This window comes from Herpailurus yagouaroundi, unplaced genomic scaffold (assembly GCF_014898765.1).
Source record: "Herpailurus yagouaroundi ecotype Mexico unplaced genomic scaffold, PumYag 142, whole genome shotgun sequence".
NCBI classification, from domain to species: domain Eukaryota; kingdom Metazoa; phylum Chordata; class Mammalia; order Carnivora; family Felidae; genus Herpailurus; species Herpailurus yagouaroundi.
In genome coordinates this window covers 21,083,422-21,098,838 of record NW_024412397.1, presented here as the reverse complement: position 1 = coordinate 21,098,838, position 15,417 = coordinate 21,083,422, and positions in this window count along the sequence as shown.

Here is a 15,417-nt window from a genome sequence, read left to right as displayed (position 1 = left end):
CACTGTTTTCAATTAAAAATTTGTTTTCTACTCTTTTTTACAGTGACATTACAAAGGCACCCAACTAAATACTTTGAGTAAACATGTACTTAGGGCTATCTGCCGAAATGCTGGAGAAAATTCATAAAAAAGAAAATAGCAATGCAGATAGTAATAAACTTACAAATTTGGATTCTGTTATTTAAATTTTTGGTAATTGATAGGCTTAAGTAAGTGCTGATGGTATTACAGAGAGAAAGTCGCTAAAACTTAACATGCCCCATGAGACCTTAAGTTTAGCCCCTGCTTATCCCTCAAACATCATTGTGTGCTCGCTTATATAACACTTGCTATGTTGTAGCCATGCTGTTTTTCAAACTAGGAAATATTTCAAATACACAAAGAGACGTAAAGAATTTTACATTGAGCATCTGTGTGCCCATTTCACATTCTAAGAGACAAATCACTACATATGCCCTATTGAGTCCAGATGGCTGATGCAGCGGGTGTCAAGACTCGTTTAGGACGTTGTAGTGACATGTTGCAGCAATAGATGGTGCTATGATGCTTTTATTCAACCTCTCGCACATTAAAAAGAATAATCCGATGACTCCCTTTTGCCTCCTAAGAAGTAGGTTAAACACACACACACACGAACGACGAGGGACGCGATGCGGTGCCAAAATAACTACGTTTTATGTGGGAGAAGAATTTGATGTATTTCATCTCTCTCCTTAAAGAAAAGAACCAGGGTAAACAAGCTGAAGTTATTGAGAGGAAGACTTTGACTCAACATAGAGAAGAATGATGTCGCAGGAGAGTCAACCCAGAAAGGAATATTGAACCCTAGAAAATGGCTGGACTCCCCGATCACTGCAAGTGGCACACAGAGAGTGGGGTAAGAGTTCACTTTCATTCACTTGAGTTTGACCTAGATGTCTGGGGTCCTTTTAACTCAAACATAATGTATGCATTTATAAAAGCAGAGTGTTATTCGCAATGAAACACAACTATTATTACTAAAAAATTTTTTTTAATGTTTATTTTTGAGACACACACACACACACACACACACACACACACACACACAGCATGAGCAGGGGAGGGGCAGAGAGAGAGAGAGGGAGACACAGAATCTGAAGCAGGCTTCAGGCTCCAAGCTGTCAGCACAGAGCCCGACGCGGGGCTCGAACTCACAAACCAGGCGATCATAACCTGAGCCGAAACTGGATGCTCAACCGACTGAGCCACCCAGGCTCCCCATAAGCACAACTGTTATTTAAATAAACTTTGAAATTTGTGGGGCACCTGGGTGGCTCAGTTGGTTAAGCGTCCGACTTCGGCTCAGGTCATGATCTCGCGGTCCGTGAGTTCAAGCCCTGCATCGGGACCTGTGCTGACAGCTTGGAGCCTGAAGCCTGTTTCAGATTCTGTGTCTCCCTCTCTCTCTTTCTGCCCCTCCCCCAGTCATGCTCTGTCTCTGTCTCTGAGAAATGAATAAACCTTAAAAAAAATAAATTAACTTTGAAATTTGGAATCACAAGTCAAATGTTACAAGTAGTGCAGGCTGTAATAAGACTAGAATGGGAACTCTAATAGGACAAGCACTTGTCTGTTTTACTTACTGCTGTATAAATCCCCATTGCCCACAAAAATGTCTGGTAGTAGTACATTCTCTATAAACATTTATTGAATGAACTCTTCTAATATTCTACCAATAAAAATGCATTTGGTGTTTTTAAGTAGACTTAGAATGGAATGTAGAGTAATGTAGATTAGAAAAAAATCACCAATATGGGTCAGACAGTTGCTTGGTTCTATGTTGAGTAGTACTGATAATCTTGTTGGTCCAAGATGTTGCTTAACTAACCCTTCATTTAATTCTAATTTGTTGAGATGACATCTGCCATAGATATTGAGAATCAAATTGAGTAAAAGAGAGCTACCCTTGTCTTTTATTATAATCACATGAAAGAATACATAAAATTGTTCTTTTTTAAACATCTGCATTTTCTTTTAAAGTAGGCTCCATACTCAGCATGGAGCCCAATGTGGGGCTTGAACTCACGACCCTGAGATCAAGACGTGAACTGAGATCAAGATTAGGATGCTTAACCAACTGAGCCGCCCAGGCGTCCCTAACTTCTACATTTAATTATTTTATGCAAAGCACTAATAGACTAAATACCAATTATGAAAGCATTGTTGAAAATGTCTTTGTACCCTTGGTATATGTTTGTAATGATTTTTTTCATACATTTAAATTAGTGGAATAATATGATTCAACTAACTGCACTATATTTTTAAATGTCTTGTCTGGTATGAACTAAAACGATCCTTTTACCTGAAAATTGCCAAAAATAAGAGAATGGACTGGACACAGCCAATTAGTGGACCAAAGATGTTTTAACTGACCCCTGACCAAAGTGAAATTTAAGTTGAGTTTTTCTTGTGGGTGAAAATAAAGCTATCAGACATAGCATTAATAGATGAATTTGAAAGAAACCACCCAGTTCTTTTGTCTAAAGAATGGCCAAATACAAAACACTTTCAATACTGGATTAACTTAGTAAGGTTGCCAAATTCTTGTGGCTGAAAATTCACCAGAGGTTGAAGAATCTTCGTAGGGAATATCCTTTGCTATGAAATATACCCAGTTATAGAAAATATGACTATGAAGATAATTTGAAACCTAATTGCAAGAGCCACCATTTTCACAAGACAAGATGCAAAAGCACCCCTGATGTTGGGCAAAGTGACAATCCTGGATTTACCCATAGGCTCTCTTATATTAAACCAGATGTGTTCTGCTTCTTGAGTAAGGTAGTAAGTAATACCTGCATAAGGAGTGTTCCTTGAGAAGACAGAGATCATATGAATTTCATAGTAACATATCTTTTCACTATTTTGAAATTAATTTAATTAATTAGGCATTTTGAAACTGGAACATTCCAGTTACACACGAGTATCAGAACTTACCTACTCCTCTGTAGGCTATCCAAATAAGTTACAGATGCACAATTTTGTCTACTCTCTGGTTATGGTGCTCCAGGGCCAAATCGAGATATGTCTCCATATTATCGTAAGATAGCGTATTATGAAGGATATAATTCAGCTGTTATAGAAGCTCTCCATATTTACATATGTTATATAGCTTCCATTATTAAGGAGTTAGAGGTCCAAGGTTTGTTTCAGCTCGCTGCTCTTCTGGTCATAGAATATTGCCCTAATCTCTATGTTATTGGATGGCTCACTCGCCCATCTATAGTCACACAAAAGGGAAGGGAAATGGGAAAAGAAGGGCATACGCCTTGCTCTTAAGGACACAACCCAGGAGTTGTATACCTATCTTCTGCTTTTGTGCCTTGGGCCAGAATTCAGTCATAAGGTCACACCTTGTTACATGGGTAGTAGGGTAGTGTAGCCTCTAGCGTTGGCAGGCATGAACCCAGCTAAAAACTTTGGGGTTTGCCTATTAGGAAAGTGAAAAAGAGAACGGTAATTAGGGATAACTAGTAGTGTGTCTAACATGTATGCAGCCTGGAAAAAAAGCCTAATTTGTGGTCATTTCAAGTGCAGTATCATTTGTTTGCTGATATTACTATCAATGTTCAGTATGATTGAAATGTTTCATTCACATGGATTTTTATAGCCTGCAGCCTCAAGATTCATTTTTTGGCAGGCATCGTGTTATACTGATTTTGGGACCAATCTTTCCCCCAGTTTCTCCCCTCTTCCATAATGTTTTCATCGCCAGTATATTTTACAAGTAACGACACCGTTTTAGTTGATTCAAATTAGAACTCGTCAGCTAACAATAGCAAATACATTTATGATAAGGCTTTGAAAAGGTTAAGCCACACACATACACACGCATACACATGCACACATGCAAGCACGTACACACACAGACATGCACACATACACTCATACACACACACACACTCATGCACACACACCCCCCTCTCTGGTACTGCTTCAAAAGGGCTGAGCCGTTGTTTGTTCACTTAACATCTAGCATAATGCCTGGCATATGTTGAATGAATAAGTAAACATTAGCCACATAATTTGAAAACTTGGGGTTATTTTTCACATCCACAAAATATTTCTTCCTAAATGTCTCAGAGAATTCTCTTTAAAACATTTTCTAAACTAGATGTTCTCAGACTTGGGTGTATATGAGTTGTCTAAGCAGCATACAGCACCCCTTCAGATTTCCTTAGTCTGGTGTGAGACCCAGGGATGAGCATTCCAAAAATATCCTATCCCTTTCCAACTCTGGGCTTTGATTTACTTGCTTCTCTTTGTTTTCAAAAGGAGATCTAATGGACCCTTTAATGGACTTCTGCCCTTCATCCTGGGCTGGGACAAATAGGTGGCTCCTAGCTTGAAAGACAACAGAGAGCTTCTGACCATGATTATTATACTGGTTGTGTCACTTCTCTTGGAGCCTAGATGTTTTCAGTTGTGAATGTCAGGGTTAGAATAGATGGTCTCCTACATGTCTGAGCTCTATCATTGGAAGATTGAGCTGTATTAAATTAGATAGATCTCTACTTCCTCAATTAGTGCTAATGATACATCTATCATAAAAGAAAATTACTTTTGAATTTGTTTTTGATTACTTACTGTCTGTCATTTTTAAAAACTTATGTTATTCATATGCCATTTATTTTTTATTAGTGCACTGTTAATCCCCTTCACCTACTTCACCCATCCCCCCCTTTAGAGACCGTTCTTCACCAAGAACTTTCTGTGCCACTTTTGTGAGATCTCCCTGGGTTCTTGTGTTGGATGCTGACTGTTAGCTTTTAAATTGACAGTTATTTCTAAACTCCAGCCCTCGCCACTTAGGTTTTGCTGAGTAACAAGAACACCCCTACTTGTGTAAAGCAGAGGTTGCCTTTGAAGTATGAAGATTAAGTATGAAGATGTTGGAAGATTGTTGCTTAGTTTAGTTCCCCTGCACTACATTTCTTAGTGCCCTTCTGAAAGATGGGGGACCTTGGTGGGCATATTAACAGTTATTTGTATATCAAACTCACCAGCTCTCAGAGTTGGGGCCCTGAGGAAGTGAGCTCAGGATAGTGCCACATTTTTCTGGAAGCTGAGGGAGCAGAAAAGCCTAGGAAAGGCTTTTCCAAAGCAGGAAGCTTTGGAAACCTTTCTTTTCTGGAAAGGTTTAGAGCAAGGGAGGAAAGTCTGAAAATGTGAAAGCCCAATGAACAGAGAACTATGGATCCCTAGAGAAGATGCCAAAAATGGGAGGGAAGGTGGCCATGCTTTGTTGGAAAGAAAGCAGTGGTAAATGCCACCTGCTCCAGAATTTTTCATGGAGATGTCCCCAAAGTTAGAGGAAAAGGTAAATGAGGAATGTTGCTAAAAGGTAGAAGAATATGACCTATAATTTGAGAATTTTACTGTCTGGAGGCCCAGGAGGAAAGTTACAATAGCTCCAGAGACAAGACTGGTTATCTTGTTTTTTGTATTAATTATTGCCTTACTTTTTCCTCTTAGGTGAATATTGGGGAATAACAGCTTATTACTTAATTTAGTTCATCTTGGTTGCGCCATAGTTGATAACATAGTAATATCCATCAACTCAATTATTTCTTAACATTTCAGATATAAAGAGCAATGACCAAATTGAAAAATGTTCCTGGAGTTAAGTATGTGGTAGTCAATGTTCAAGAATGGAGAAAGGACATGGAAAATATATGGTGAATATTGAATCCTCTTGGAAAACAGCCAGTGAATTTGTTTTTCCATTTTGATAGCTTATTTATTTGAGTCTTGTATTCAGTCTTTATAGGAAATTCTATTAACATTTTTAACTTCAAAAAATGAATGGGGACGCCAGGTGGCTCAGTCGGTTGACTGTCTAACTCTTGATTTCAGCTCAGGTCATGATCTTAGGGTTGTAGGATTGAGCCCATGTTGGGCTCCATGCTGAGCATTGAGTCTGCTTAAGATTTTCTCTCTTTCTCTTTCTCTCTCTCTCTCTCCCTGCCACCCCTCTCCCCTGCTCATGAGTGTGCTCTCCTTCTCTCAAAAATAAAATAAAACAGGGGTGCCTGGGTGGCTCAGTTGGTTAAGTGTTCTATTTTGGCTCAGGTCATGATCTCATGGTTCATGAGTTCAAGCCCCATGTTGGGCTCTGTGCTGACAGCTCAGAGCCTAGAGCCTGCTTTGGATTCTGTCTGTCTGTCTCTCTCTCTGCTCCTCCCCTGCTTGTGCTCTGCTCTCTGTGTCTCAAAAATAAATAAATGTTAAACAAAACAAACACAAAGGAATGAATACCTCTAGTTATTAAGGAAAACCCATCAACTACTCATTGTCAATTACAAATCTTTTATTTCTATTCATATAGTATGTCCCTGCGTGCTATAGTGTATAGTTTTTAACAGTTTAAAAACTATTTCAAATATTTCTTAATTTATAACAGATGCGAGAGACAATTGGATGGCCAGCACTTTTTACACTGTGTTATTAAGGGCAAGTCTCTGAACCACTTTTAGTTTCAGTATTGTTATTTCAAAAATAACTGGCAGAGATTGCTTTAGGTAAGTTGTTAGTCCCTTTTAGCTCTGATAATCTATAAGCATTTATTTCTATACCTCATAAAAGCTCTGTGGTAGGGTAACTGTATAGGATGCACCTATATGCTTAAAACATGGAGATATTTAATAAAGAAATGTCATATTATAATCATTTGATGGTGTGTAATCTTGACCCCAAAATATTAGTAAAGTATTTAAAATAAGAAAAGATAATGATGTGACCAGATTTAATTATTTTGAAATGAAATATTATTTGAAAATTTTATTTATTCATAAAATAAAATGTGGCATTGGCTGATTCCGTAAAGAAATCTTGTTTTAAATACTGATCTTCTAATAATCTCATGACGTGTCACAAGCTTGTTTAGAATTTTCAGAATAATTTCACTTCAAAATTCATCGTGGTGGCTTCTTTTTCTTTCAGTTTGTCTCATTGTTTTCTTCCTGTAGATATTTCCAGAGTCCAAATGACCATGAAGCCCACAGTTCAGCATATCAGTTTCCACCATCAAGAGAAGTCACCGGTGTGGTTTGTACCATTGTCACTGTTTCTTGCACCAACCCAGAAACCTTTGAATACTTGAAATTCCCCAAAAGGCAGTTCCAACAAGGACAGGTAAGGTTTGTGACAACACTGCTTGCTTTTCCAGTGTTGTGCCCATGGCAGTGCTCTTGGTTCAGTATACGTATACTATGTGTATGTATATACACATGGACATATGCAATGTTATAAAGACATAATGATATTTATATGGAATAGAGTATGGCACGTGAACTATGCCCATTTCACAGTGGAGGTGCACAGTCAGCATTCCAGGACTCAGGGCTCTGCTCTGTGGTGACCTGCCTCACGTTCAGACCCCAGTCCAGCCTCTAAGTCTGTCTGGATGCCTTTCCTTCAGGACTCTGGACTCTGACTTCTTTTTTAACAAATGGTTCAAGATTGGATCTAAATAAAATCTACATATTACTTGGATTGTTACATATCTGTATCTCTTTTAGCCTAAAACATTTTCCTCCTCCTCTCTCTTTTTATTTTATTTTATTATTATTATTATTATTTTTGCTATGTCGATCTTTTTTTTTTTTCAATATATGAAGTTTATTGTCAAATTGGTTTCCATACAGCACCCAGTGCTCATCCCAACAGGTGCCCTCCTCAATACCCATCACCCACCCCCCATCAACCCTCAGTTTGTTCTCAGTTTTTAAAAGTCTCTTACGCTTTGGCTCTCTCCCACTCTAACCTCCTTTTTTTCTTTTCCTTCCCCTCCCCCATGGGTTTCTGTTAAGTTTCTCAGGATCCACCTAAGAGTGAAAACATCTCTCTCTCTCTTTTAGATATCATTAATTTGTTGAAGACACTAGGTCATTTGCTGTGTAGAATATGCCACATTCAGGATTGAGTTGGTTGCTCCTTCATGATATCTTTTGATCTGTTTCTTTATACTCTATTTCCTGCGAACCAGAAACAAGAATAATTTATGTGGCACTGTGTTCATTTTACTGCATGAAATCATGTGTCACATATTAAGTCTGGTTTTTGTACTTTTGTGATGTTAGGTTTATTTATAGATTCAGATGGCATCAAGCTCATACCTCCATTCAAATTTTTCTTCAGCTGTTTCACTTAACGGTATTAATATCTATTGGTAATTTTTTGCCTAGATCACTTTTTTTTCACTAGAGATTGGCAAATGGTAATTTTCTGATGATATATTTTCATCTACATTCTTTGGAGTTCTTTGGCAAGGATAACCAGCGATTTCATTATCCCGGAATACAGTTCTCAGAGAAAAGATAAAAAATATTTTATTTTTATTTTATTTTTTTTTATTAATTTTCACAGAAATGAGTTGGTCGTGTATCCTCCGGTTGTGATCAATGAGTATTTTTTTCAGAATTGATTTCAGTCGTTAGTTTTTTGTTGCCTGAATTTTCCTTTTAGGCCAGTTGGGAGCCCTTTCAAGTTGGCTCTGTGTCTTGACAAAGCCTGATTAGTAGTTGGCAGACTTGCTTTCTGGCATAATAAGATGTCCTAGGAGTAGCATTTTGTACTTTCCTTGACCCACACTTAGAATTGCTTATTTCTCCAAGGACCCCTGGTTTCTTTTAGTTAAGAAAGAGACCACAATCTGTCTTTAGCGCTTTGCGTTCTGATCTTAGTTTTTTTTTTTTAAACCTTTGCTTAGAAACCTCACTTGGTTTCCCAGTGTTTTCCCTCTTGGTTTGTTGCCAAGGCTCAAATCTCCCATATTTCTGCGCTCTTGTCATGCTTACTGTGTTTACTTCCCCTCATAGCATGATCCTTCAGCCCTCAACCTCGCATAAAATTGACGTTTCTCCATGGGTGGCATGCTTAATACTTGGACTGGGTTATCCTGGCTCTGAATCTACCTCCACTCTGCATTTTGCTGCTGTGGAGCATCTTTCGGGGGATCGGAGCTCGAGTTCTTGAAATAAAGTAATAAAGTGTCAATTTTGGTGGAGCTGAGGCAATGTGGAAGGAGGGAGATTTTGAAAGGGGAGAGGTAAGAGGATGCTTCTTTTTGTTTGCAAAGGTGAAATAAAGTATTTCAGTTTTTGAGCTGAGAGTGATTTTGGAGACCATTTAACGTTTATTTATTTTTGAGAGACAGAGAGAGACAGGGCAGGAGTGGGGCAGGGTCAGAGAGAGGGGACACAGAATCCGAAGCAGGCTCCAGGCTGCGAGCTGTCAGCACAGAGCCTGATGTGGGGCTCAAACTCATGACCTGCGAGATCATGACCTGAGCTAAAGTTGCACACTTACCCAACTGAGCCACCCAGGCGCCCCAATTTTGGATACCATTTAATCCAGTCTTCATTTATTGACTCAAAAAAGAACTCAGGAAAGCTGAAACTTTCACTAGAATTTCTACAGCTAGTTATTGGCTGAGATGGGATGAGTATAGGCAAGTTAAGAAGCTTTTACTAGATCTCATAGTTTTGAGACTTAAACCTAGGAATGCTCAATACAAAAATGTATCATTTTCCCACTACCATGTTGCCTGTCCAGTAAGTAGTAACAAAAAATATTTGTTGCAGGATGATGATCATCATCATTGGCAACATAATCACAGGCACTGTTAGAACGTTTACTAAGTGCCAGGAAGTCATACAAGCATTTTACCCATACTATCTCCTTTAAGCTTCACAAAAGACCTCTTCAGACAGGTTTTATAATTATCCTTATTTTACAGATGAAGACCATGATCAGAGTTGAATTAACTTACCCAAGGCCGCAACGTGAGTGGCAGAGCCCGGCCGTTTTAGCTCAGACTATGTGCCTTCCAGCCACCATGTGTTCAGCCTCTCACTTGCACAGCACTTTATAGTTTACAAAGCAGTTTCACCTCCATTTGTCTTTATGCTAGAACTGTAAGTCACTTGTTCCTGCTACTAGCATTTTACAGACGAGGACATAAAATCAAAGAGGATAAGCCATGTGCCAAGCGACAATAGCTGGTAGCTTGCAGAAGCTGCTCCATCTGAAACATTTCATGCTGATAAATCCTAATCTGAGTTGGAGATCAGCCAAAGTATGTGTTTGGTTTAATAATTAAAATGTATATCACTGGAAGGTTTCTAGGAAGTCTGATCATGGGGAGAATTTTGGGTATTGACAGGCTTAGATAGGAGGGTATGTTAACCAGGAGAATTTGAGGGGTCCATTTTTTTTTTAATTTTTTTTTCAACGTTTATTTATTTATTTTTGGGACAGAGAGAGACATAGCATGAACGGGGGAGGGGCAGAGAGAGAGGGAGACACAGAATCGGAAACAGGCTCCAGGCTCTGAGCCATCAGCCCAGAGCCTGACGCGGGGCTCGAACTCGCGGACCGCGAGATCGTGACCTGGCTGAAGTCGGACGCTTAACCGACTGCGCCACCCAGGCGCCCCTAGGGGTCCATTTTTTATAATATGGGATCATTAAACTTTCTTTCTTTGGAGATTTGGGATAGGTGTTAATAGTATTTAGCTATTTGTTTAACCTTTAAGGGATTCAGACATAAGAATTAAAAAAACTAATAGCTGTGTACATTTCTTTACTCCAGTGATACGCAAAGCACAAGACCAATCCTTTTCCAGGGATGAAAGTGTAGATATTTAGTATTTATTATGAAAATTTGACAAATAATAATGACATTTATACTTTTCTTTCATGAAGCAAATTGTAAATAAGTGAGAAACTATAAATTGCAAGTACAAATTAAAATGAAAATGACCATTATTTTTCTTGAAATATTTGGTTTCACTCTTACTATTTTATTTAAATCCTTTTTAGGTAGCACAGAATCTATCTGGTGATGGGTCTTTGTGGAAAACCTTCCTTATTAGTTTCTTAGCCTGTGTAATAACAACAGCGATCAGTACTCATAGTTTGTCTGGTCAGTATAGGGGGAAATACTGCTGTGGCCGCTATTATCCATATATCCTCAGAAGATAGGGAACCTATAATAATCATTCCAGAAACAACCTCACTGCCTACCTCTCAGCCGGCAGTGGCCCCTACACCAGAAGGATCTACTACGACCACAGCAAAGGCACCCACAACTACCCCAGCAGACAACTCCACTTCAACTGAACTTACTACTGTAATGCCCACTACCACCTTGTCACCTGAATATACAACCAACACAGTTTCAACTGAACCTACAAATATAACTACCATAGTGGCGACCATAGTGGAAGTTACTACCATAGTGGCAACTCCCAGAATTTCAACTGATCCTGTTCCTACAGTGGATGCTACCACCACCCAGACTGAATCCACCATTTGAGTTGAGCATAATACCAGCACAATGGTTATAGCCACATCAACAGAAATTATAAGTAGCATTCCTCCAACAGACTTTGCAACAATAATCACTTCAATAGAACGTATACCCCCTGAACCCATGACCTTTGCAACCTCTTCTGAGCCTGCCTCAACAGCCATCCTTGCTTCACATGAACCTGTAAATATCACCTCTTTGGTTAATGCTGTGACCTGTTTCATGGCAGGTGCTTCACCTCAACGAATGACCACAAGAGAAACGACCACTTCCAGTGAGTGAGGAGACACTGCAATTTCTGCTGAATCTGCTGCTGTTATAAATACCATCGCCTTTTCATTTGAAATTATAATACATGCATCCCCTGAACCTAAAACCACTACAATTTCTACTGATCCCGCTACACCTAGAAATAGAACAACCACTTCAGCTGAAACTACAAACGTTAGAAGCCAGACTTCCACTTCTGCTAAACCCTTAGCCGCAGCACCAACTATCCTTGAAGTGAACCTAAACCTTCTACCCGGTCCACTGAGATTGCAACCAGAAAAGTCCTTCCTACTTAAACTGAAGCTATAGGTACCAATAAATGTGTATAGATCCAAATACAAGGACCAGAATTTCAATTACATTTATAGCCACTCACACTTGAAAAAAAAATAACCACTCACACCTTTGTCAGGAGCTCCTATTAAGATAAACGACCCTTCAACAGAATTTATAACCCTTCACGTGAATCTGGAACCCCCGTAAGTGTAATCGCTTCAGTTGAAGCTACATCCACAACAGCAACTAATACTTCAGCTGAATTTACAATCACTGCCGTGACAGCCAACACAACCATCACTTCTCAGCTCTCTATAGCCAGTACTTGAGGCAAACCTATAATTTTCATACTTTGAATTTACAACCATACTGGACATTGCTGATTGCCTTCTCTTCAAGTCATTTCAATCACACACACACACAATTTTAAAAATGAAGCTGGAGACATAGGTGCTTAATAAATATCTGTTCCATGTTGTTCACCTGCCTAACTACCTACATAACTATGTGTGTAGATAAATGTTAATTGACTTGTGTATTGGTTTCCTATTGCTGCCTTAACAAATTACCAAAAATGTAGTGGCTTAAAACAACACGATTTTACTATCTTAAAATATAGTTAATAAAAATGATTATCTCTGCAGGAAGGTGTATTTTCTTGTCTTACTTGGCTTCTAGAGGCTGCTGAATTCCTTGGCTCATGGCCCCTTCTTTGAATCACTTCCATTTTTTTTTTTTTTAATTTTTTTTTTCTACGTTTGTATTTATTTTTGGGACAGAGAGAGACAGAGCATGAACGGGGGAGGGGCAGAGAGAGAGGGAGACACAGAATCGGAAACAGGCTCCAGGCTCCGAGCCATCAGCCCAGAGCCTGACGCGGGGCTCGAACTCACGGACCGCGAGATCATGACCTGGCCGAAGTCGGACGCCTAACCGACTGCGCCACCCAGGCGCTCCCACTTCCATCTTTTGACAACATCTCCTTTTCTTATTCTGACCCTTCTGTCTCCCTTTTATGAGTCCCCTTATGGTTATGTTTGGTTTATCTTGTAAATCTAGGGTAATCCCCCCCCATCTCAAGATCCTTCACTCAATTGCATCTGCAAAATCTCTTCTTTTGCCATGTAAGGTAACATGGGGATTAGGATATGTAACTTTGGAGGACATTGTTCAGACTAACATCCATCTGCTGATTCCAAATATTCATATCCATTCCACATCTAAAATACATTCATTCCATCCTAAGCCCCCCTCACCAAGTCAACCCATTACAGCATCAACTCAAAATATCATTAAGCTTCATGAACTATGAAAAATACAATCAAAACACTTATTTTATGATAATAATCTAATTAACATAACAGAATATGATATATGTGATTTTAAGCAATTATATTTTATGCAGCACAGTAATTGCACTGATAATGATTCCAATATCATTCATGAAAGTTTCTTTTGTATCTCCTGTGAATGGTATTCTTATATATTAGAACTACTTAAATGGTATAGCAACTATAGTAAGCTTTTGAAATTTGATAGCTGGCTAGTTAATTACATCAACGACATAAGAAAATGTAATAGATACAATAATCCCTTTGCTTAACTGATTGCCAGATTTCAAAGAGCTTGAGCTCTTAGATTTATGAGAGCTTGATATTAGTTCTCAGCAATAGGGAAAAGGAGGGACACACAGATGTTTTAATTATCAACATGATGCTCATGGTCAAATTTCATCCACAAAAGCAGATTATATGGATAAAATGATTTTTTAAAAAGTCAGTGATGACCCAGCATTTAGGACAATATTGATGTTCACTCTATTAATAGACGAACTCTAAAATGGTCCACTGCTAACAAGCTTGGCTAACAAAAACTCAAATATCAAAGCTCTCAATTGGCCAAAATGCTCACTCAAGTTAATAAGCTTTCAGGGGCGCCTGGGTGGCCCAGTCAGTTAAAAGTCCGACTTTGGCTCAGGCCATGATCTCATGGTTCGTGGGTTTGAGCCCTGTGTAGGGCTCTGTGCTGACAGCTCAGAACTTGGAGACTGCTTCAGATTCTGTCCTCAATCAATCAATCAATCAATAGAATGTAAAAGAAGAAAACAAAAAACAAGTCTTCATAAGAAAGTATGAGAAATAGTGAGATATATCCAGATACTTTTTGTACACATTCTAATCTAATTACTTTGATCTATGGAATAAGAAATGCATAAGAAATGTGGATTAAAAAACTCTATCATAATGCATGATTGTACACAATAACATTGTCATTTAGGATTTTGAGAATGGGCATTAAAAGTTTCTGCACAAGTGATAGAATGATGGATGGAGGTACCACTATCCAGGCTATTAGATAACATTGAGGTACAATCAAATGCTTATGGAATCCCATTTGCTCTATAGTTATGCTGTCTTGGTGCTAAATTAAAATGTGCATCTCAGTATTGTACTAAGGCAGTGTCTTAGGCTGTTCCTGAGTTTTTCTACACAGACTTGGTCCGGGATCCTTCTCACCTCGTCTCGTGTTGTTCCAGTATCGTTACGGTGTTGACCTTAAATGTACAGTCTGAGATTGGGCATCGTGTCATCTGCATTCCGGCTAGTAGGAAGTTAAAAAAGAAGGTAAGCTCCTCTCTTTTAAATAACTCACTTTGACTTGACAATGTAACATTAGGCTAATAGCCCATTAGATAGGATTTAGTCATATGGTGGCACCTAGCATCAAAGCGGACTGGCAAATGAGGTCTTCATTCTATCCATATGCCTGGTTAACCATATGGGGGTTCTCTTACAATAAGAATGAAGGGAAGAATGGTTACTTAGGATAACTTGTGTTTTTAAATATGTAGCCAGATTTTTAAAGAAAGGCCAGTTTAATTTCTGCTCTTTTTAAGGTTCATAAATTTTGTTGGCTAATAATAACATACTGTTTTTCAATTGACTTAGTTAAGTTCAGTGTTCATGTTCATTATTATGGAAACTCTCACATGATGTGAGCCCCCCCTCATCCCCTTATAATCCCACAGCAGTTAATTGGCCTAATTTTATTGCTGAGCAGTCATCATGTTTTCATTGCTCCTTGGAAGAATTTTTTTTCTTACCTTTTCCTTTCCACAGATTTTTCATGCTCATCATGTTCTAGAGCAGTTTCTCAACCTTGGCATGTTTTGGATTAAAAATTCTTTGTTATTAGGGGGTGTTTTGACAGCATGCCTGTCCTCTACCCACCAAATGCCCGTACAACCCTTCCCAGCAGCTGCGACAATCAAAATTGTCTCCCAGCATTGCCAGATGTCCCTTGGGGGAAACTTCCCTCCTTGTGAGAGTTTAAGCTATGTTATTTAGCTTCCATTTGTTCCAGTGGCATTCTATAAGCTAAAGGCAGATTTATGAGACCATTTTTGCAAAGATCATATATTTTGCTTTAAAATCACAATTGATATCTATAAAATTATGTTCCAGCAGGCAAGAATGCTGCCTGTTTACCACTGAACACTTAGCAATTAGTATAAAGCATAGACCCTAAATAATTTTT